Source organism: Lissotriton helveticus, chromosome 6 (assembly GCF_964261635.1).
Source record: "Lissotriton helveticus chromosome 6, aLisHel1.1, whole genome shotgun sequence".
NCBI lineage: Eukaryota > Metazoa > Chordata > Amphibia > Caudata > Salamandridae > Lissotriton > Lissotriton helveticus.
Genome location: NC_136067.1, coordinates 640,606,452 through 640,627,797, shown reverse-complemented (window position 1 = coordinate 640,627,797; position 21,346 = coordinate 640,606,452). Strand labels below are relative to the sequence as shown.

General features: G+C 44.5%; 1 long non-coding RNA gene across 1 annotated transcript in view; it reads right to left on the bottom strand.

The window, feature by feature from the left end:
• LOC144762815 (uncharacterized) overlaps nt 1–21,296 on the bottom strand; it is a 425,372-nt gene extending 404,076 nt beyond the window's left edge. Inside the window, exon 1 of the long non-coding RNA XR_013596139.1 lies at nt 21,177–21,296. This is a non-coding gene — a long non-coding RNA (uncharacterized LOC144762815). The remainder of the gene's footprint in view (nt 1–21,176) is intronic.
• Nucleotides 21,297–21,346: the final 50 nt, after the last annotated feature.

The following is a 21,346-nucleotide window of genomic DNA, read 5'->3' as shown; positions in this document are numbered from 1 at the left end:
CTACTCACCCGCAAGGGTCTCAAGGCGCTTGTACGAATACCGCTGTGGAACCCATCCTGGCTTTCCCTGTGAGGTGTCCACTCCTGGGCACCCCAAGGTGGAGGCCAGGCATCCTTAGCGTTGTGGGGGCTGTTGTGGAGATTAAGCAAGCTATTGCCCAGAGTTGCAGAGTGGGACTCCATGATTGGATTAGGCACCGAGGCGAGAATTATTAGGTCCATGGAATTTTTGAGCCCAAGACCCGCCGAGGCTGGGAATTGAACCCTGGTCCCGGGCTAGACCTCTGCATCAGGGTCTGACGCTCTAACCATTGAGCCACACTTCTCCACCTCTTGCGAAGTTGGAATGCAAGTTGAGTGAGTGTGGGTTTATCGGTTTACTGGTCCGGACATGTGCAGATCAGGAAGTTTTGGTGAGCGGACTCAAGAGAAGTCCAAGATCCCAGGATAGTTTTGTATTTGTAATTGTCTGATCAAAATTGTGGGTGTTGTGAAGCGCAATCCACGATTCACTTGTGACAGGGAACATTGTGTGAATGTAGGAGTATGTCGCGAATAGGAAGGCCCCGGTACCGAGGTTGTGCTATGGCGATTGAGTGACTAACGCAGGTCGTGGGTCACAGCGGATGAATGTTCTTGTAAGAGTGTTCTATTGATCTTTTAGAGGACAGACAATTACTTGTTTTATGGAACTGTTAGCTATTTTTACTGCGTTAGTAGCAGTTACTTGGTTTAATAGCTTTTGGATATCCAGTTACTTGTTAGCATGAATGTGTGAGCGAGTGGACATGGTGAAATTGTAAAGGAGGGTGAGTCGCTGCAAAGAGGGAGCAGTGACATCAGTGTGCGCAGCACTGGGATTGGTCGGTTGGTGTAACGCCTGGCTGAGATTGGTGGAAGTTCGTCCGACGTTGAGCAGTGAAAATTGGGTTGCAAATGATTGATTTTGACAATGAGATGTTTTAAGGTGTTGAGAGATTTGTGTAGAGGTGACACAGGGGTGATGACTCGGATAGGAGAAGAAGCTCTGCCAGAGGATACCCCAGCACATTATATGGCAACAAATGTAGGACTCCATACCATAGTGTGGCTTCAAAATTGGCATAAAATTACAGGGAAAGAGGGAGAATTGTCTTTCCCTCGCTATGGGTCATTTTGTATGGAGGTGCTATACCAACTGAGGGGGAATAATGTCTTGTCTGAAACATCCGCCCAGACCAACACAATTTGAGGCATTAGATCCTTGGTTGAGAGCAGCAATGGCAAAAAGAAGTGGAGCGTCACAGGGAAGGATTAATAAACCAATGAAGGCATATCAAGATGCCAGGTGGGATGTACAGCTGAAGGGATGGAGAGTAGACACTATAGAGGGAGAATGATTGTATCCATTTCGGTTGCTAGAAGGAGGGCTGGAGGAAAGAGTAAGACAGAGGAGGAAAGTGATACAGATGACAGTTTTCTTGATAGATGGTTAGCAGAACGTCCTCCACCTTGAGACTCTAGGTTGGAAACAGAGAGGACACAGCAACCAGAGGAAACTTCAGGGGTGGAACAAATGGGTTCAGAGGATCAGACAGCAGGAGTAAAAGGGAGGATTTCAGTGGGATTAAGAATCCCAGGATGGTCGGGAGGACCAGGATATGGATATACGGAGCCAGGAGATAATGCATGTACCATGAGGTTACCAGCAGCACTTACAGTACCAGTTACTACTGGGCCTATGGTTTCAATATATAACCTCAGAGAGAGAACAAGGGAAAGTCAACAGCAAACAGGAGAAGGGGAAGAGACTATATCTGGAGGGAGTCTGACAATGAGTGGAACAAGTCTGACTCAGATACCAGTGGGAGCTATTACTCCACTGCCAGCTACAGCTGATCTGTCGAGAATGGACCGTGGGTCAGAACCAAGACGAACAGGAACTTTGGTAGACTCTAGATCAGACATCAGAATGTGGGTTCCACTGGTAAGGGAGTCAATGGTAGGGACAGAAGAGATGTGGAGGAGACAAGAAGCACCCAGGGTATTGTTCATACCACAGAATTTGTAAGAAGGTAACCTGGAGAAGTCAAAGTTGTGAGAGAGAAAGTCACCTAGCTTTGAGACTAAAGGAGAGTGGGGGCCAAAGGAGAACACAAAGTTGTCATTAGGAGGAATCAGGAAGTGAAAGAGGTCAGAGACTTTTACAAGTCTCAATGAAGGCACCATTGTTAGACGTGGTAAGATTAAAAGCAGAAATGGATGAGGTGATAGAAGGAAATCTGCCATTGGACAGAATTGAAGCATGTGACCCAAGCGAGTTATTATTTGTAGCCAAAGATGTTACTAGAAAGGCAAAGCGAGCTCATGAAGCATTGATACAGTTGGCACAAAGGTATGATGTGGATTTGACAAAGACAAAATTGATGCAAGGAAGCTTCAGATTGAACTATACTGACAAAGACTTGGAAGAAAAGCCAACAACAGGATTAAAGGCACAAATTAGAGAAATGGTGATGGGAATGCGACCGTGAAGAGAGTTAAACTAATGGGAAGAGAAGTGGGCCAAAAAAGAAAAGTGTTAAGAAAGTGATAGGAGATATTCCGCCTCCGGGTGGAGGGACAGAACAAGTAGGAAATTTCCCTCTAAGAGAAGTACAAAATGGGGTATGTACTTGTGCCATGGAGCAGGGGTGATTTGGCAGCATTCACTATGATTTTCCTCGGCTGAGGGAGAAACCTGCTGAGTGGTATAAACAACTGAACAGGCTTGTCAAGATTTCAAAGGTGTTATGGATTGATTTGAACACTTTGTATGATATAGTGGTCCCAGCTGATTTGTGGGCAGCAGGTAAAGTTGCAATTGAATGGCCTGCTGCAGAACCAGCTAGAGATCCGGTGACTCATGGTCCTTCACCTGAGGTAATTAAGAAATATGAGCAAGTGATTACATGGCTACAATCCAAAGTAGCTCTTCAAACTGTTGATTGGCTTAAAATTGATCGTACTACTCAAGAGCCTAAGGAGTCTGTACATGACTATTATGAGAGACTTTTATTGGCTTTTAAACAGCATAGTGGATTGGATACTATTGAACAGAAAGATGTGGGACAGTTTGTCTCGATGTTTGTGTTGGGATTAAAATCTGATATTAGTTTGATGATACAGCAACATTTGATATGTTGGCAGAATAAGTCGGTGGACGAAATGCTGCGTTACGTAAAATACTGCAGTGATCAGGTGGAGTTGGCACAAAAGAAAATGAAAGACAACTTGATGTTGGTGCAGTTGAGGAAAGATGAAAGGTCTGATCAGATGCAGGGGGTTGGAGGAGCAATGGACCGAGGAGGAGGCGATGGCAGGGGAATTAATCAAAATATGGTAGTCCAACCTGGACAGGGAAGAGGTAGAGGAATGGATGCAGGTACGGGAGGTGATTGGGTGGCGAATCAAAAGAGGGTTACTGCTTGTCATTATTGCCATAAAATCGGGCATTGGAAGCACGAGTGTCGATTGAATACGGCAAATCAAATGCAGTATGAGGGAGGACAGGTGTCTGAGGGTTTGAACATCATGACTCGACCTAGGTCCATGCATGGAGGATGTTAAGAGCCACAAATGCCAATAACTCAGCCTCCAAGAATACCAACAAATAATCCGGTGTACCATCAGATGCCCTATTTTGAAATAAAAGACAATTTTGACCAAACTCAGCATTCTCATGAGTGTCATAGGGAGGTGCAGAAGGAATGCACTTTGGGTGCAACTTCGGAAGAGGATCAGAGTGGACCATTTGAAGATGCAGAGGTTAATGGTCATACTGTTACCTTTTTGTTAGATACCGGAGCTGTGTGTTCTACATTAAGGACAGAAGTGGTTCCAAATGTATTCCTTTCAGGACAATCGATTCTAGTGGTGGGAGTTACCAATCAGAGAATGACTAATTTGTTAACAGAAGAATTACCTGTGAGAATAGGAACGTTCCGAGATAGACATCAATTTGTGGTGTGCGATTCCAGCCCGGTCTTTCTATTGGGATGAGACCTTTTGTGTAAACTATATTGTAACATATCTTGCACTCCGAGAGGTGGGGAGCTGCAAACCTATGATGATGATACAGATTTTAAAATAGCCAGCATGAATTCTATTGAAGAAATGTTTGTGGTTCTCATGACAGAAGAGTTACGACATGATTTAAGAGACTTGGTCTCTCCGAAAGTGTAGGATTTCACTGGAGATGAGATAGGATTGATTCGAGGGGTTGAACCTGTTAAGATACAGGTCAAACCAAAAGCTGTATTTCCCCGAACTTCGCAGTATAAATTGTCTCCAGAAACTGTGGCTGAAATAAGACCTATAATTGAGTCTATGATTGCACAAGGCATGCTCAAGGAGATAAGAGGAAGTCCCTGTGACTCACCTATTATGGGACTGCAGAAACCTTGGGGCAAGTACAGAATAGTGCAGGATTTACGCAGGGTTAACAAAATTGTGATTCCATGTTGTCCTGTGGTACCAAATCCAGCTGTTATATTATTTCAGATTCCATGTGAGGCAGAATGGTTTGCAGTCATAGATTTATGTCAGGCATTTTTCTCTATACCATTGCACGAAGAGAGTCAATAGTTGTTTGCATTTAGGATGGACGACAGTGTGTTAAAATGGTGTTGTATCCCTCAAGGGTATACAGAAAGCCCCTCTATCTTTAGTCAGAGTTTGAAAAAGAATCCTAAAGGACTGGTGATGCCCCAGAGCTCAGTTCTGGTTCAGTATATAGATGAGCTTTTGGTCGCTTCAGAGACTGAGGATGTGTGCAGGATTGACACTGTGGCTTTGCTAAATCATTTGGCAGAGAATGGACACTATGGGGTCGATTCCGATCCTGGAAAAAAACGATTCGTATCCGGAGCCCTCTCTGTACGACTCGTACACAAGCCATGTCAGGTAAGTGCGATTCGGACGGAAAAGCACACATTCACATACACATCGTACGGTGCGTACCCCTGATGATCGCAGGGGTACGCACCATACCCATGCGATCATGGGGGGTACGCACCGTACCCAAAAATCATGGGGTGTACGCACCGTACACCCAGCGTACATTGGGTACGGTGCGTACACCCCATGATCGTGGGGTACGGTGCGTACCCCCCATGATCGCATGGGTATGGTGCGTACCCCTGCGATCAGGAGGGGTACGCACCGTACCCGGGGGGGCGTTGCATACCTGTTTCATTGCGAACTCTGCTTTTACGGCTGTTTTCAGCTCCCGTAGAAAAAGGGTCATACGGTGCGTACCCGACACGTATCGTACTTGCTGGGTCGTAAAAACCAGCTGCGAACCGTACAGATGTCGTGTACAGCTGGTTCCGAGGGAGAATCGTACGGAGGTTAGAGTCGTACGGTCTCTGTACGATTCGTACGGAGTCAAGCTCCTGGTACGAATCGTACTTCGTCGTATGTACGGGAGACGTTGCAGGGTACGATTCGTACGGGAAAAGCGCTCCTAACGGCTATTCGGAGCGGTTTTTACCGAATCGGAATCGACCCCAAAGTGTCTCCAAATAAACTTCCGTATTGTCAGACTGAAGTTCAGTATATCGGTCATCGGATTGAAAAGGGAAAACGAAGAGTGTCACCAGATCGCATAGAGGCGTTTCTGCAAATGGGAACGGTCGGCTGTCGACAGTGGATCCCAAATTTTTCATTGCAAGCACAGTCACTATTGAGGTTGACTCAAAAGGACATAAGTGGTCCAGTACCATGGGATGGCGATTGTTTGAGAGCCTTTCACGAGCTGAGAGAGAGCCTATGTTGCGCCCCAGCTTTGGGAATGCCAGATTACAACAAAGCGTTTTTGCTTTTCTGCTGTGAGAAGGAGGCATGTGCGTTAGCAGTCCTTGTACAGGCACATGGAGGTGCCCGTAGACCAGTGGCTTACTTTTCAGCTACATTAGATCCGGTAGCTTCTGTGTTGCCCGGATGTCTCAAATCTGTTGCTGCAACAGGTGTCAGCATTGAGAGATGCCAAAGCATAGTGATGAGTCATCCACTTACCGTTTATGTGCCACATTCAGTAGAGCTATTAATGACAAGAACCAAGACACAGTATTTAACAAATAACAGACTTACGAAGTATGAGCAAGTTATATTGGCTTCTGAAAATGTCACTTTGAAATGCTGTACCGCCTTGAATCCTGCCACATTGGTACCTCTTCCGCAAGAGGAATGAGAGGATTGTGAAGAGCATGACTGCCTAAATGTTACTGAGCTATCTACCAAACCCAGACCTGACATAGTCGATGAACCACTGCCTGAATATGATTTGGTCCTTTTCTTCATGCTTAAGAGACAATGAAGGGTGTTTGAGAGCAGCGTTTGGTGTATGCACCATTTTGGGGCTGGTGGAAGCTGCCTGTTTAAAAAGAGTATACTCTGCTAAGGTGGCTGAGATTATTGCCCTGATACATGCTTGTACCATCTTGAATGTAGTCCGAGTGACTATCTATACGGACAGCCAATATGGGTTTGGAGTGGTTCATAATTTTGGGCAGTTATGGTCACAGAGGCGATTTTTAACGTCCTCAGGATCCCCAATCCGTAATGGAGAATATGTGTGCCTCTTATTGGACGCCTTGCAGAAATCTACGGAGATTGCAGTAGTAAAATGTGCAGCTCATGGAAAGGGATAGGAATTTGTCAAAAAAGGAAATTGCTACGCTGATGAAGTAGCACGTTTGTGTACCTTACATGCTTGTGTTTTCCATGGAGAATATGTAGGAGAGAGCACAGAAGAGACTGAGCTCAGCATGATGTTAGCTGTAGCCGATACTTGGGATGAGGTGAAGCTGCTGCAGGATGAGGTCTCAGAGGAGGAAGCTGCATCATGGGTTAGAGCGGGCTGTGAAAAGAGGGAAGATGGTATTTGGGCGTCAATAGATGAAAGGGCAGTGTTACCTCATTGTTTACTGAGCCCAATGGCAAGGCAGATTCATGGAGCAGTTCATCTTGGGAGAGATGCCATGGTGAGAGTGTTTAGGCAAACTTGGTTTAACCCACGATTTTGTATGTGTGCTGAAGTAGTGTGTCACAGGTATGTTACGTGTCAACAAATGAATGTGGGAAAGAGGACTGTGGTTGCCATGAGTCACATTGGAAGATCAGGAGGTGCTTTTAATAGGATACAGTTGGACTTTATTGAAATGCCAAGATGTAATTGGCTGAGATAGGTTTTGGTGGTGGTGTGTATCTTTTTACGCTGCGTTGAGGCCTATCGGACTAGATGTTGTGACAGTCTCACAGTGGCAAAACTGTTGTTAAAGGAGCTGATTCTGCGGTTTTGGATTTCTGACCTCAGTGGAAACAGATAGAGGAACGCATTTCCATAGCGAAATCATGAAGTTGATGTGGTCTGCTTCGAAAATTGATCAGATATTGCACTGTAGCTATATGCCCAATGCTTCTGGTCTAGTGGAACAGATTAATGGCACAATCAAGATGAGGGTTTCAAAGGTTTGTTCGTCAACTTCTTTAAAATGGCCAGATGCACTGCCATCGGTATTGATGTGTCTGCATAGCACTCCTGATAGAAGGACAGGGCTTTCTTCCCATGAGATATTGATGGGAAGAGCTATGCAATTGCCTACGGTGCCAGCTACAGCATTGATAAACTTCACAGATGATTTGGTTTTGGATTATTGTAGGGGGCTGGCTGACATGGTTAATTCTGTGTCCCATCAGGTCGAGGCTGCGACTGCACCGACCTCAAGAGACCTGCTGCATGACCTTAACCCCGGAGATGGGATGATTGTCGAAAGCATGTGAGGAAGAGCTGCATTGATGCTCGTGGCGAGGACCAATACCAGGTGATTTTGGTCACAAATACAGCTGTGTAGTGTGGAGGATTGCCAAACTGGATTCAGGCTTTGCATACACAACGAGTTTCAGTACCTATGGAGGAAACAACTCCCCTTGTTCAGAGAAGTGCAACTGAAAAAGCAACAGAGCAAGGAAGAAGACAACCAGCTGTTCCAGAGTTGAGTTCAGATTCTGAAATAGATGAGATTGTAGAAGTGAACTTTGAACCAGATCAGAGTGAACAACCTAGTAAAGAAGGATCAGATTGAGAGGTAGAGAGGAGAGCAGGTGCTGAAGCAGAAAAGTGGCCAGCAAGAAAAGAGAGGCTGAACATAAGGCTTGCATCTGAGAAAAACCTCGCTCCTATTCCTGAAACATCTGAACCTGATCAAAGTGAGACCGAAGAGAGACTGGATGGTGTAAGGCGATCCAGGAGAGAGAGAGTACTGTTTCAAAAATACGCATCTCCCAAGTGGATGTACCTGGTCATAGACGCAGAGACCGGAGAGCTCCGGGAAGCTAGGGACCGGTACAGTGAGTCCTGGAGGGAGCACCTTGACGATTGATATCCAGTTACTGGCCCCCGGAGTTGATGCTTTTGGAATACTGCCTCTGACAGTCCCCGATCCACCAAGGCTGAGTGTTTGCGATTTTTGATCTTTAACCAAGTTGCTTTTCCTACCTTTGGTCGACAGCCAACCGCACCAGAAATGGGAGAGATTCGCGCAGAGATTCTTCAGCTTTTTCTTACTATGCTTGGATCAAATATCATTAACGACGAAGCTTGAACTATGAAAGAAGAACTTCTTAGAATTTAGAAAGAAGACAACCTAGGCCCAAGTGGAAGAAGATGTAAATTAGGGACTTTCAATAGAAGAAGCATTAAGGGCTAGGGCTGACTACATCTCTACAATAGGTTAGTGTTGTTGAACTGACACTTACAATAAACAAATGGAAAACAGAAAATAAAAGGACATTGTAAATAACAGGATAAGGCAAAGAAAGAAGAAAAGAGACTTTATTAATTTCGTTTGCACCTCAAGAAATCCAACAGTGGTTCAAGATGGAGCCTGGATGTTCAGGTCGCAGGCAAAAGTGCATAATCAGTACCCTTATTGTTGTGGTGCTTATTGTCATAACTGTGGTGATTGTTACATCTTTGGTTGGGTCTCACAATGCTGAAAAGAATGGGGAACAGGCAACATCTACCCCACCTGCCTCAGATGTAGAGGAGGGTGCATCCACAAAAGATAGAGATATGATCAGAGAAACTAGTCGAATGTTACATGTAGACGTGTCAAAAGGTGATTTCACGTTGAATGCATATGCTCGTTTGTTGTATGAATATGTTGATACAATGGAAGTGAAAGATTGCTATGTGTCTATGCAATTGCCAGCATCAGTCAAAGAATGCATTCAATACCATCAGTTACCTTTGACATGTGGTATCACATGTAGTGTGTTGTTGAGCTTGTTTTATAGTAAGGCACATTTTGAGTACTATTTTTCTAATGATGATGTGGTACTCTCAGAAGTCCCAGTTCTCAAATATATGAATAAGTATGATTACTATAAGGACGTAGAGAGGATGTCTACGTATTTTGTGCCTACTATTACTTTAGATACATCTTATGCCCGTAGACACAATCTGACCTGTATGTTTTCTGACATCAAGAAGAAGTTTGTAGATCAGATAAAAGATTGGCATAGGCAGACTTTATTTAGACCAGATTCAAAGCATAAGGTTATTCCATGGACCCAAGAAGAATTAGATCATAAAGCAAAGGGCAGTTCTGGTCCAATAGCTTTAGATTTCCAGCAAAAAGGGAAACTATGCATTAGACACCCTTCAACATATTATGACAAAATATTTGTGGGTGAGAGTGATTGTGAACACATTGAGGAATCAATAAGGAAGGCGCTCTTGGATAAATTAACCATAGTGCCAAATGTGTATTTTGTGTTTGGAAAAAGTGCTTATGTGAAATTGCCCAAGAATTGGTAGGGTGCGTGTTATTTGGCTGTGGTATTCCAAAAATTCTTCCATGTAGATGATTTATGGCCTTTGGAGGGGAAAAGATCTCCCAGAGGAAAACATCGTGCAAATGCGAGAGAAATTGTTGGGGATGTGTTTGGCGCCATGATACTTAGCTTGGGTGTGATTTTGAATGATGTGAAAATTAGAAAATTAGCGACGCTGGTAGATAAACTTTCGGTGAGTACTGTTCAAATTCTATTAATTGTTGATGGAGAAATGGTTTTGAAAATGGCTATTGTGGAAAAGTAAATTTTGCCATGTTGTATGTGCCTACGTGTTCCCCATCTTATGCTATATGTGCATGATCGATATGCATGTATTCCCCTCTGATCGATTAAAGACGCAATTACAAGTTGTGTCCATCTCTAGTATGCCAGTTTCCAGTCCTTGTGAAAGCAACGAATATTAAGCCTATGTAAACCTACGTTGCCACATTTTACAGTGTACACGTTAATTCATTGAATTGTCCCCGTTTCTAGGCCTCAAAAGGGGCCAGACTCAGATTCAGCTCCTGTCTCCTGAACCCTCTCCGAGGAGCGATACAGCCCCCACCTGCATCCCTGACCCCTAGCTTACTTTCATGCCTCGCAGTGCCCGGCCCGGCCTGGCTCTGCCTCCCAGTCTGCCAAGAGTACGTTATGATTCTAGTTATCAGTCCGGCCCTCCTTCTCTGCATTCCTATGCTGCTGCATCGCATCAATAGTTTCCGTCATGGTCTAGCCTTACTGTCTCCATGTAAGAGAAATACTGTATTAATATTCATAGAATATTCCTCGCACACGCAATACATGTAGAATTATGCATGCACCAGTCTTGGAGTCTATTAGCTTTTGCCCTGATAACTTTTGGATTCTATCAACATGTACTCTAAACACCAGATACCAGATATGCCTTGGGTACATGTCGCTCTGACACTCCAGACTTTAGTCTCCTCTTCTAGCACAGAAGTCATAGCCCCCAGTTCTCTCTGGTAACACGTCATTGCCCGTTTCCGCGCACCACTAGGTTAGAGGTCCCAGCTGCTCAGGTAGCCCCCTCCATGTTTCCGCCCCGTTTATGACACTTCTGTTACGTTTACATCACATGTCTATGTACACGCCCTGTACACGCCTTCTTGTTACATCATTTTGCCCTTATCTTTCGCGACTGCTACGAGTCACGCCTACTGCTACGCCTACTGTATTGAATGTAATGTATTTGTTTAAGTATATATACTGTGCACCCATATTAAAAGTTGCCAATTAGCCAATTTGCTAGCCAATTCCCAGATCCTGCCCCAGGCAGCTGCCTTCATTCCTTTCCCGTACAGGCTGTCCTGTTCCTGTCCTTATGCCTGATTAAAGCCTGTCGACTCAAGGTACCTCGAATCCTGACTCTTATTTATTGAGCTACCTGTTTTATTGATTATATGAAAAATAGTACCGGTAATTAATTATTTATTTACCACATAATGGCGCCCGAATAGGGACTTGCCCTTTCCCCACGCGCCGGCGAAGCCACGCAGGCCCCCTGATCCTCTACAGCCGTGACGGAACCATACCGTGCACGTGCAGATATTTCTGCTTCAAGTATCCCTCAGGCCCACGGAGGAGACGGAGGTTGCGGTCCAGCATCCAGACGAGGCGGTGAGGAACGCGGCGAGTCCCGACCAGAGCCCAAGCCGAGAGTCCAAGGTCCGAGGTATCCGGAGGCCCACCCGTAACTGAAGTCCGAAGTTCGTAGTCCGTCGTCGTAGCAGTCCAGTCCAGTCCGAGGCCTTCCGTTCTTGCTGCCCGGTGAGTACCGTTGCTGGGGTAGTATCTAGACAGGGTCAATTAATTTGTCTCTGGTCCGTGGGTTTGGGTACACAGATCCAACACGAAGTGTTCACCTAGGTGGACGCGGGTCCTGACGTGTCTCTTTATGGGACCGGTAAGTTTCGTGCTGTTTTAGCAGTGCATCTAGTAATTCTAGTAAGTTCCGTTCTCGAGAAATTCATGTGTTCTGTTCTCAGTATATCAGGTAATATTCTGTCCGAACTGTTATTTTAAATGTTATTCCATGTGTTTTCAATGTCGTGGTATGAGTGATTTGTTTTCCCAGTTATTATTGTATTTATCGTGTATTGTATTGTGTCCAGACTCCAGCCTAAACTATGCCTCTATTCTCGAAGTTACGTCAGTTAAAAACCAGAAAAGGGTTATTAGAGGAAGCAGTTCCTGTCCCGCCTAGGGACAGTCCAGGTCATTTTATGTATCATAAGCATGGCTTAAGTGCCATATTATATTTAGACTTATGGGTGGAGTACACCAAGGAATTAGAGGAGAAATATAGATGGCCCGTATCAGGTACATGGGATGCCGAGTGCATCATGCGAATAGAAGAAGCATTATGGAAAAAGAAATCCAGACAGCCCCAGAAAGATGCCATCGAGTTATGGCGCAAAGAATCTCATAGAAGAACCGAAAAAGAAATCAGAAAAACAGAATTAAGTAGAGAATCCTCGGAAAGAGCCCAAGAAAGGGAATTAATCGAAGTAGGTGAACGAGTTAAAGCCGAACAGTCAGACAGACAGAGAAATGCCCTTATTAAGGGTATGTATCCTCTTCTGGCCGAGGGCTTGCCGAGAGCAACCCCGGAAGCACCATGTAATTTTCCGCCGCCATTAGTTCCGATTAAGTTACGTCACAAACCGACCGCAGCTGATATTTTTCTCTCGTCCTATTTGGACGACACAGTCCCAGCCTATGCAAATCCTGTTCCGCCAGCTCCCGTAAATAATGTAATTCCTGTTCCTCCAGCCACCGGGGCACCCGTTGCAGCACCTGTTACGGTACCCCCGGTCCAGCCTACAGTACATGTACCCGCTACATCAGTCACTCTCCCAGCACGTACAATACCCGTCGACGATTCTAGTCTAGGGGCCACGGGGGGAAGTCCTCCTGGAACCCCGCCTCAACACAGACGTGTAACATTACTCGAGCTACATGCACGAGCGTTACAGCGTTCGCCCAAACTTCAGTCAGTCGCAGATATCAAGCGAGCACTTACCGAATGCCGTTATGATCCGGTCCCAGGCGATGATGACATGGTCCTGTATTCATTACGTGTAAGACGGGTGACCGAATATTTGGACACCCTACCGAATATGAAAGGTTATCTAGACAGAATATATTGTTTCATCCGTACAGGAGTAGATCCAGGAAGTATTGGCGATGCCATGGTTCAAAGGAAAGTCGAGATTCAACTCATGCTTTTAAAGTTTCTAATTAATTGTTTAATAAGGGAACAAGATTATCCGGATAAAGATCCGGAAGAAATGAAAGTCCTGACCAGGTGGAGTGACCATATAGCCGAGGGAAGACACAAGACACAGAACTGTATAGAGAGTATGTACAAGAAAATCCGTAAGGAAATAATAAAGATACACGAGAAACGAGAAGCAGCACAAGTAACCGAGAAAGAAGACAACTCTTCTACTGAAGAGGTAGACGACAAGAATCCCTCCAGAATAGCGTATGTAGGTAGAACTAGACTTCCCGACCGACATTCATGCCTAGATCACAAGAAAGTTTTCCCTCCTCCGGCACCAGAACAAGGTTCTCTTGAACAAGTATTTCAAGCTACCGATCACATTCTGAAATCACGAATCGGTTATAGTGAACTTAGTACCATGCATGAACAAGAACTAGACCGATCAGCAGTCCGATGGACTACTGATTCTACCACTTTTCCAGACGAAATAGTGGCACAAATGTTTCTGAAACTGCCCCCAGCCGAGCAGCGACTGGTGGGTATGTATATGATCCAGCACCTCATTACACTGTATGAGGGACAGCATTCTGATCCAGGTCCGTTACATGATGTTCTGAACTAGTTACTCCAGTATAGATGGAGAGGTCTAGGTACCGATTTAATTAGTATCATTCTAGAACAGCGCCACAAATATCGAACGTTTTTGAATCCGCATTTTGTTCATGTCCCACCTCCAGAAAGTAAATCATTTTACATAGATAGACAGCATCCGTTACGAGAAGTACACCCAGTTAGGACAGCGGGTGGTGAGCTAGAACGAGTATTTGTTTACACCCCTATCACAAAGATGGAACTCTTAGAGATGAAAAAGTTAATTCCTTGTCACGACAAAGATCCAGCAGGGTTCCATCGAGAATTAAAAGACATGCTCCGTATGGGAGAATACACGTATCCTGATATCATTAAAATGTTAAAGGTCCTGTTGCCCGCAGGGGTATATGAAAAACTCAAGGAAAAAGAATGGGAGGTGGGAGAGAAAAAGATAGATTGGACAGCTTTAGAAGCTGAAGATAAATCACGAGTACCAGGTACCGGTCTTGGGGGTAAAGGTGTCACGGTGGAACAAGGTGGATTCCAACCTCCTGACCACCCTTTTGAAGTCCTCCAGATGGATTATATTCAGATGGAGCGATGTCGAGGTTTCAAGTATGTCCTCGTAGTTGTATGCGCTTTGTCCAGGTGGACAGAAGCATATCCAGTTCCAGATTACACAGCCGCGACCACTGCCAGGCAGTTGGTTCGTGAATTCTTTCCCCGCTATGGACTCCCTAGGGTCGTGTATTCAGATAAGGGCCAGCCATTCTCATCTGAGCTTATGAAACATGTTTCCCTTCTGTTAGGGTACCAGTGGAAGTTCCATTGTGTACGCCATCCTGAAGCAGCCGGTCTCGTAGAGAGACATAATCAGACTCTGAAAATATGCATTGCAAAAGTATGTAAAGAGAAAGGTGTAGACTGGCTAGTAGCTCTGCCAGTTGCTTTATTTTATATGAGGATGGTTGCACATTCCAGATCAGGTCTGTCCCCGTATGAGGTCGTATTCGGCCGCCCCCCAAACATGTGGGGTACACCTAGACCCCGCAGTATTACAGATGTTTCCAGTAATATGCTGACAGATTACCTAGCTTCCTTGATGTCTGCCCTACACTCTTGTCGTTCACAGGTTGCCGCCGCATTTCCAGACAACACGAGGTGAAACCGCATGAAGTCGTCCCCGGTGACTTCGCATTCGTCCGAAATTTTGATCGTTCAAGTCCGCTGGAGCCCCGCTGGAAGGAGCCTCGTATGATCTTACTAACAACAAGGACCGCCGTAAAGCTCGAGGGCCGGAAGGGGTGGGTCCACCTGAGCCACATAAAGAAGTTCCATGGAATACGTAAACAGACTTTTGCTAAGGACTGCCTTATTCCGAAAGACTGCCTAAAAACAGACTCTGAACTCAAAGTTCCCCTGTTAGAGAAAACTCCGCAACAGGAGTATAAACAGAAGCTCCGGTCTAGTAAAATAAGTCAGCCAGTTTAATTGTCTAAGTCCCTCTCGGGTGAAACGGTTAGACAGGTTCCTGACATGTATGAGATAGACCCCCACAGTGAGAGAGTTAGTCAAAACTCTAAAATATGTATTATTGTTCTAAGTTTTCTATTATTTTTAAGTCTTATGGTTACCTGCACAAGTTATGCTTTACATTTATGTTTTCCAGTTTCACATGTACATATGTTTTCTAATGATACAGTAGAGCACACATTTAGTGATCTGCCTCCTCACAAGCTATCCTATCGTCTTGCTATGCGAAATAATACATTCATCCGAATGTTGCACTATTCACACCAGACCAGCAATGTCACTAATTGTTGGGTATGTGGTCGACTCCCCCCTTTCCAGACACCGAAGGGAGTTCTGCCACTCTTTCCCTATCCGTTTTCACATAATGGTTCGTGTGGAGCATGGTCCACTTTAACGTCATCCTCAACTGATATGTCCCTTCTGAATAGAACATGTTTTCCAGACAAGCAAGGTCTCTCCCATAGAACAGGGTTAGATCTAGAAAATGAAGTATATGATTTAGGTAATTATTCTTCGAATTTCATGGTCCTGAATGTTCAGTCAGATACTACTCCAGATTTACCTGCTATTTCAGTACTACCAGTCAAAGGCGAATTATGTGTCAGAAAGAATGGTTCCGCACATGTAGGACATAGTGATTGTACTACTACTGTCGAGTATAGTGACAGTGGGAAATCTATTTTTCAAAGCCTCACGTCATTCTTATTTTGTTTGTGGTCAGACCGCATATGTTCGTCTGCCCCTCGATTGGGATGGAACATGTTATATTGCCTTCCTACTGCCACCAGTTTTTCTAGCCCCATCCGATTATCACAGAAACACACATCTAGTACACGTCAGACCTAGAAGGGAGATCGAGTCCCCGATTGTCGATCAAACTGAAACTACTCTAGAACAGTATCAAGACTTTAATAAAGGTTTCTTCTTTTTTATAGGACCTATCCAGAATAGTAAGTTAATACGTAGGTTAACCAGAACCCTTGAAGCAGTAGTGAATGAGACTACTTCTGCTCTAGGTAACTTAACCGAAGAGCAATCTGCTATGCGTTTTGTCGTGCTCCAAAATTGTCTCGTTCTTGACGTCATACTGGCCGATAGAGGAGGAGCATGTAGAGTCATCGGATCTAGTTGCTGCATTTTCATTCCTAATAACGCGCCGTCTGTTTATTCAGCTATAACCAGACTTCATAAAATTGCCCATCAGTTACACCAGAATCCAGGCACCTGGACATGGTCCGGTTGGCTCTGGAGTATTGTATCTGCCTGGGGATGGAAAGTACTGTCATTCCTGGGTATTGCAGTAATGATCATATTCAGTTGCTGCCTCTGTATACAATGTGGCCCTGCGATTTGCGGCATGTGCGCTACCTCTTGTATTCCTAGTCCTAGGTCCCGTTCCAAGACAATTCGAGACGAGCAAATGATGCTATATGAAATGATAGATGGTATCATGAATATTGATGTTTCCTGATGGAAACGTAGGGCACAAGGAGGGAATGTGGAAAAGTAAATTTTGCCATGTTGTATGTGCCTACGTGTTCCCCATCTTATGCTATATGTGCATGATCGATATGCATGTATTCCCCTCTGATCGATTAAAGACGCAATTACAAGTTGTGTCCATCTCTAGTATGCCAGTTTCCAGTCCTTGTGAAAGCAACGAATATTAAGCCTATGTAAACCTACGTTGCCACATTTTACAGTGTACACGTTAATTCATTGAATTGTCCCCGTTTCTAGGCCTCAAAAGGGCCCAGACTCAGATTCAGCTCCTGTCTCCTGAACCCTCTCTGAGGAGCGATACAGCCCCCACCTGCATCCCTGACCCCTAGCTTACTTTCATGCCTCGCAGTGCCCGGCCCGGCCTGGCTCTGCCTCCCAGTCTGCCAAGAGTACGTTATGATTCTAGTTATCAGTCCGGCCCTCCTTCTCTGCATTCCTATGCTGCTGCATCGCATCAATAGTTTCCGTCATGGTCTAGCCTTACTGTCTCCATGTAAGAGAAATACTGTATTAATATTCATAGAATATTCCTCGCACACGCAATACATGTAGAATTATGCATGCACCAGTCTTAGAGTCTATTAGCTTTTGCCCTGATAACTTTTGGATTCTATCAACATGTACTCTAAACACCAGATACCAGATATGCCTTGGGTACATGTCGCTCTGACACTCCAGACTTTAGTCTCCTCTTCTAGCACAGAAGTCATAGCCCCCAGTTCTCTCTGGTAACACGTCATTGCCCGTTTCCGCGCACCACTAGGTTAGAGGTCCCAGCTGCTCAGGTAGCCCCCTCCATGTTTCCGCCCCGTTTATGACACTTCTGTTACGTTTACATCACATGTCTATGTACACGCCCTGTACACGCCTTCTTGTTACATCATTTTGCCCTTATCTTTCGCGACTGCTACGAGTCACGCCTACTGCTACGCCTACTGTATTGAATGTAATGTATTTGTTTAAGTATATATACTGTGCACCCATATTAAAAGTTGCCAATTAGCCAATTTGCTAGCCAATTCCCAGATCCTGCCCCAGGCAGCTGCCTTCATTCCTTTCCCGTACAGGCTGTCCTGTTCCTGTCCTTATGCCTGATTAAAGCCTGTTGACTCAAGGTACCTCGAATCCTGACTCTTATTTATTGAGCTACCTGTTTTATTGATTATATGAAAAATAATTTATTTACCACACTATGGATCTTGAAAATCGTCTTGCATTAGATGTGTTATTAGCAAAAGCAGGAGGAGTCTGTAAATTATTGAAAGTCCAACAGTGCTGCAATTATATTCCTGACAATAGTCGGGATATAAGGAAGTACATTAGTAACATTTCAGAGATTCATCAAGATTTACGTGATCTGGCTGCTGAGGGACTTTGGGAGCAAATTGGTAAGGGATTTGAAAGGTTGGGAGCTGGTTCGGAAGTCTGGGATAAGGAATAATGGGATACATTTTGAAACCTATCATAATAGCTGTCATTTGTATAATTGTACTATTAGGAGTCATCAAGGCTTACAAATGGCAAAGGGCACGTCATAATGAGAATTCTTTGAAAAAACAAGAGCAGCAAATGGAACGACTGCAGGTCATTATCAGCACCCAAAAGGATTAGAAATATTTAGACAGGGATGGCAAGCTTCAACTTCTGTTTTGGTTGGTCTTTTCTACAAGGAGAAGAACCATGAGAGAGTAAAGTATTGGTGTTATGACACTAGTCATAGAAGGGGGGAACTGATAGAGCGCTTCCAGCCGTCTAAATTGTATGGGTGCCCTATACTCATGGTTTAAACACACTCACATGTATTTTTATCATTTGCAGTGTTTCATGATCATTAAAATGCATTTATTCAAAGTAATATTAGTATTGAAATGTAGTGTACAGGTTTAAGAAGGACTTTGTATGTTTTGAAGAAACTTATTATTCCTGTATGTTTAATGTGCAGGATGAAATATTACCCTTGCAACGTACCTTATGCTTCGTTGAAGTTGCCTGCATTGTAGGCCCAAAGTGCACGTTGTTGTGAGTTTCGTTTCTCCTTGATTGCTCAAGAATTGTAATTAAATGAATCCTTTTTGTACTTGAAGACAGTGTGTTTGCATCCTACTGCAGGTGCAATAATTCATCCTGGTTATTCTTAGATTTAAGGAGATACCTGGAAGGTCTTTGAAGAAGTCTAAAAGGCGAGAAGGGAGGATGCCTTCCGTGCCTGGCCTATCTGAGAACCAGGGCCACTGGAAGAAAAAGTTGCCTTAATTAAAGCTTCTGTGGAAACTTACTGCAAGATGTTGCAAATGAAAAAGTTCACCTCGAGACATATTGTGGGATAAACATTGTCTTTTTGTATGATGCGCAGGGACAGATTTGAGAGACTTCTGCTTATTTTGGAGGAGAAGGAGCATTTTAGAGCGAGCTCCATAGCTTTAAGCTATCAGACCCATTTGACGTGAGTACTTCTTAGGAAGTCCACACGTGCTGACACCTTTGGGATAGGATGATGGAAAAAGGTAGGACTCTCATCTAGAGTAGAGCAGGGAAAGATACTTCTGTTTTCTTCTCTCAAATGAAAAGAGAATTGGACTCAGCTTAAATTCTTTCTTGCGTACCCGATTTTGGAGTTCATCATAATATGCCTTTTATGCCGAATAAATTATATCCCTAAATTCGGCTATGCATTGATTTTCTTGTATTTGTTTACTCTGATATTGAGGTATGTTTATATTCAATTATTTTTGGCCTTATAATTCACAAAACTGAAAGTCGGAGTCTGTGGTCCTTTAGAAGCATGAACAAATTGAAAGTATAACTTTGATATGTTTTATTCCTCTCAAATACTTTACCAGGCTATAAAAAGACCATCTGATTGAATTTAGTAGGGAAGGCAAGGAGTTCAATTTATCGTAATCAGAGCTCTGGCAGACTTCACCCTCCTAACTCTCAATTGGTTTCCCCCCCAACCAGTTACAGAGGCACACAACATGTCCCTGGGCGGTTCAGAGCAAATGGTGAAATGTCGTTTTTGATTGGAAGAAGATTCTCAAATCTCACAGTTTAGGCAAAGTTAAAAGCAAGTGCGCAACATTTTAAAACAGAAAAATGCAGACACAAATTGCTAAGTGCATACAAAACAGTACACAGGCTGCCTTTGATTATGTGTGCGTTCGCGTACCGGCAAAAGCTTAAAGGTAGGAGCTCCGACAGACTCCCCCCTCCTAACTCTCTATTGGTCCCCCCCCCACAAATCATGGAGGGACAGGGTGCATCCCCAGCCAGTGCAGAACAAATGGTGAAATGTAGATTATGGTAGGAAAAGGATTGCCAAAGCTGCTAGATTATGCACAGCTAAATTCAAGTGAGCACAATTTTAAACTGAAAAATACAAATGCTAATTGTAAGTGCATGTAGAACTTTAGATGCCTATGTTTTAGTAATTTTGGGGAGTAAGGGTGAATGGTTCTTATCTATATAGATCTTAATGACTTTATATGCTTTTGAGCCCCCGCCTAACCGTAACTGGGACCTTAGATAGATGGTAAGTATGTTTTGTGAGGTGGTCTCGTGAGCCCAGGGAATGATAGAATTGTGTTTTTTAGCAGGAGTCCTACGGACACAGCTAGCTTTGTCATACGCGCATCGCCTGGTGCCATAGAGCCCGGTTTCTGTCCGGCCCCTTCTCGTGGCTATTTCCCTGCTGGGGACTACCTCATTTAGACATTACCCCCAGTTGCACTTGTTATGCACTGTGTAGCTTAGTATCGCCATAGGTGAGTAGAAAATGGGGTGTATTGCCATTTGGTGTAACTGATGTATGCCACATGCCCTGTGAGCACGTTTTGCTGTTTGTGCACCTACCTGTTCCCGGCATGTGATGTGTGTGTGGCATGGCCCTCACTCATGGCCTCAGATACCTGGTTTGCTGATCTTGACCCCACCTTTGTATAGCGAACCTTCTTTTGGGCTAAAATTAGATATCGTTCTTTAGTTTGGAGCATTTCCCTGAGTCTTGTGTAAGCTATTGCTTCACTTGCTATGCAGGGAGAGGGTCAGAGACTGCTCTGTGACCCCCTTTTCCTATACCTATGTGTCGCAGGGTTGAAGTAATAGGTCGGAGGCCAGGTCTGCTAAGATAAGGTTTTATTTTTCCGAATTGTGCCTGCTTGTAAGTACGGTATGTTGACTCTGTCGCCCCTCCATGGTGATGATGCGGGAAAGAGATGAAAATAATGGTATCAGGACACTGTCCCCTGATAACAGCAAAAAGGGACCAGGGAGTGAAGGGGCACCACACACTCTTGTGCTCTTCATAACAAAACTAAAGAGGAAGGCGTGACTAGTGCTCAGTTGTGAAGGAAAACAGGTAGGGATGCTTGAGAGGGTCCTAGAACTCCCATTTAACTATTCGGGCTGTCCCTCCTCCCAACCCACCCTGAGAACCTTTTCCGTACCTACTGGCTCAGCCCGGGATCCTGATGGTCTCGTCTTTCGGTCTGCTCTGCTGTCATCGCTTTCTCCTCGGCTCACCACAAATGCTCCTTCTCCCGAGTCTTCCTCCTCCCACTCCGGTGTCAACGCACACCCACTTCCTGGATTCCCCCGTCCTTATCGTCGTGAACAC